This window comes from Ascidia mentula (assembly GCF_947561715.1).
Source record: "Ascidia mentula chromosome 2 unlocalized genomic scaffold, kaAscMent1.1 SUPER_2_unloc_1, whole genome shotgun sequence".
NCBI classification, from domain to species: Eukaryota; Metazoa; Chordata; class Ascidiacea; order Phlebobranchia; family Ascidiidae; genus Ascidia; species Ascidia mentula.
Genome location: NW_028113654.1, coordinates 312,501 through 315,000, shown reverse-complemented (window position 1 = coordinate 315,000; position 2,500 = coordinate 312,501). Strand labels below are relative to the sequence as shown.

Genomic DNA, 2,500 nt, shown 5'->3' with positions numbered 1-2,500 from the left:
GACGGGCCGACGTGTCCGCGCGCCTATAACACCCACCCGGGGGCGGGCTACCTTGCGCGCGGCCTTCTCGCCGCCTCCCAGACGGTCGCGGCCTTCGCACGGCGCTAGTGCGCTGGAGCTGCTCGGAGGACAGCGCGAACGACGGGCCGCAAGGCTCCGCACGCCCACACGCTCCGCTCGGCTTCAGCTGAAAGCGTCGCGCGACTCGACAGGCCCTCCCGTTTGCCTCTCGACGGTTTCACGTACTCTTTAACTCTCTCTTCAAAGTGCTTTTCAACTTTCCCTCACGGTACTTGTTCGCTATCGGTCTCGCGACAGTATTTAGCCTTAGATGGAGTTTACCACCCGCTTTGGGCTGCATTCCCAAACAACCCGACTCTGGGAAGACGCAGAGCGCGCGCCCTCGCCGCCACCATGGGCCTGACACCCGCACCGGGACGAGGCCTCGATCAGAAGGACGCGGGCGGCGAACGACGTACGCGCAGCGAATTCCTTACGCCACAATTCCACGCGCCGCAGAGGCGCGCGGATTCGGCGATGGGCACTTCCCACTTCACTCGCCGTTACTGGGGGAATCCTCGTTAGTTTCTTTTCCTCCGCTTAGTAATATGCTTAAATTCAGCGGGTAGCCTCGTCCGACCTCAGGCCGATAATCCAGTGCCTCGTTTGCGAGAGACACGCGCGCGCCACCGAAGCTCGTGCGAGCGCCGCGCCCGAACGCGAGCCGTGCTGCTCCGGGCCGGGATCCTCTTCGAGGCCGACTCGTAACGAGACGCACGCCGCGTTCGGTTTCGCGCGCTGACACTGCGTTCGTGCTGTCCTGGGCGGGACGACCGTGGCAACGGCCGACACCGCACCGGCCCGACGCGTCGCCGCGCGGGAACGTTACAACGCGACCCTGAGGCGGGCGTGGCGCCGGGATTGACCCGGTGCCGCAATTTGCGTTCAGAACGTCGATGCTCAATGTGTCCTGCAATTCACATTAATTCACGCAGCTAGCTGCGTCCTTCATCGACTCGCGAGCCGAGTGATCCACCGCCAAGAGCCCTCCGTGACTTCGTCAGTTGGACAAGCGCGACCCAGCCGGATTGCACAGTCGAAAAAGCGGTGGCCGAGCGGTCGCCAGCCGTAGGCGACGCATGAAGCCAGCCTGGCACATGGCCACGGCACTCGGCGCAGAACGAAACAGGGTGACCGAAGTGCAATCGCGTGCGCCTCAACAGCGACGAAGGGCGTGCGCGGCCGCCAAGATACGGAGCCTTCTCCACCTGTCGAACGCACGACCACTCGATCGGCGATCGGCCGGTAATGATCCTTCCGCAGGTTCACCTACGGAAACCTTGTTACGACTTTTACTTCCTCTAAATGATCAAGTTAGATCGTCTTCTCGGACGCCGGCGCGGCCGTTGCCGAACGCGCCAGGTCCAATCGGAGGACCTCACTAAACCATTCAATCGGTAGTAGCGACGGGCGGTGTGTACAAAGGGCAGGGACGTAATCAACGCGAGCTGATGACTCGCGCTTACTGGGCATTCCTCGTTCAAGGGAAACAATTGCAATTCCCTATCCCTAGCACGACCGGGGTTCAGCGGGTTACCCGGACCTTCCGGCCTAGGCGGCGACACGCTGATCCGGTCAGTGTAGCGCGCGTGCGGCCCCGAACATCTAAGGGCATCACAGACCTGTTATTGCTCAATCTCGTGTGGCTAAGCGCCACTAGTCCCTCTAAGAAGTTCAACGCCGACCGATAGGGTCGCGTAACTAGTTAGCAAGCCAGAGTCTCGTTCGTTATCGGAATTAACCAGACAAATCGCTCCACCAACTAAGAACGGCCATGCACCACCACCCACAGAATCAAGAAAGAGCTCTCAATCTGTCAATCCTCACTGTGTCCGGGCCGGGTGAGATTCCCCGTGTTGAGTCAAATTAAGCCGCAGGCTCCACGCCTGGTGGTGCCCTTCCGTCAATTCCTTTAAGTTTCAGCTTTGCAACCATACTTCCCCCGGAACCCAAAGACTTTGGTTTCCCGCAAGCTGCCGGAGGGGTCGTCAAAGTAACGCCCCCCGATCGCTGGTTGGCATCGTTTATAGTCAGAACTAGGACGGTATCTGATCGTCTTCGAACCTCTGACTTTCGCTCTTGATTAAAGAAAACATTCTTGGCAAATGCTTTCGCAGTCGTTCGTCTTGCGCCGATCCAAGAATTTCACCTCTAACGGCACAGTACGAATGCCCCCGTCCGTCCCTCTTAATCATTACCTCGCGCTCCGAAAACCAACAAAATAGAACCGAGGTCCTATTCCATTATTCCATGCACCATTATTCAGGCGAAGCGCCTGCTTTGAACACTCTAATTTTTTCAAAGTAAACGTCCCGGCCGCCGCCGACACTCAGTCAAGGGCACCGGCGGAGCGCCGGGGGAGAGGGCCAGGTGCGGCCAGTGCACGCCTTGCGACGGACCGGCCGCCTGCGCCCAACGTCCAACTACGAGCTTTTTAACC

The 2,500-nt window shown here is 59.5% G+C and overlaps 3 non-coding genes across 3 annotated transcripts in view; all 3 read right to left on the bottom strand.

Moving 5' to 3' along the window:
* The window catches only part of LOC145915088 (large subunit ribosomal RNA), a 3,686-nt gene extending 3,037 nt beyond the window's left edge, over window positions 1-649 (bottom strand). The window contains exon 1 of the ribosomal RNA XR_014403539.1: window positions 1-649. This exon is cut by the window's left edge and continues 3,037 nt beyond it. This is a non-coding gene — a ribosomal RNA (large subunit ribosomal RNA).
* A 244-nt stretch (window positions 650-893) lies between these two features.
* Window positions 894-1,047, bottom strand: LOC145915192 (5.8S ribosomal RNA). Its single transcript, XR_014403610.1, has one exon. It is a non-coding gene; the product is annotated as a 5.8S ribosomal RNA (ribosomal RNA).
* Window positions 1,048-1,306: 259 nt separating this feature from the next.
* The window catches only part of LOC145915030 (small subunit ribosomal RNA), a 1,824-nt gene continuing 630 nt past the window's right edge, over window positions 1,307-2,500 (bottom strand). Inside the window, exon 1 of the ribosomal RNA XR_014403485.1 lies at window positions 1,307-2,500. This exon is cut by the window's right edge and continues 630 nt beyond it. This is a non-coding gene — a ribosomal RNA (small subunit ribosomal RNA).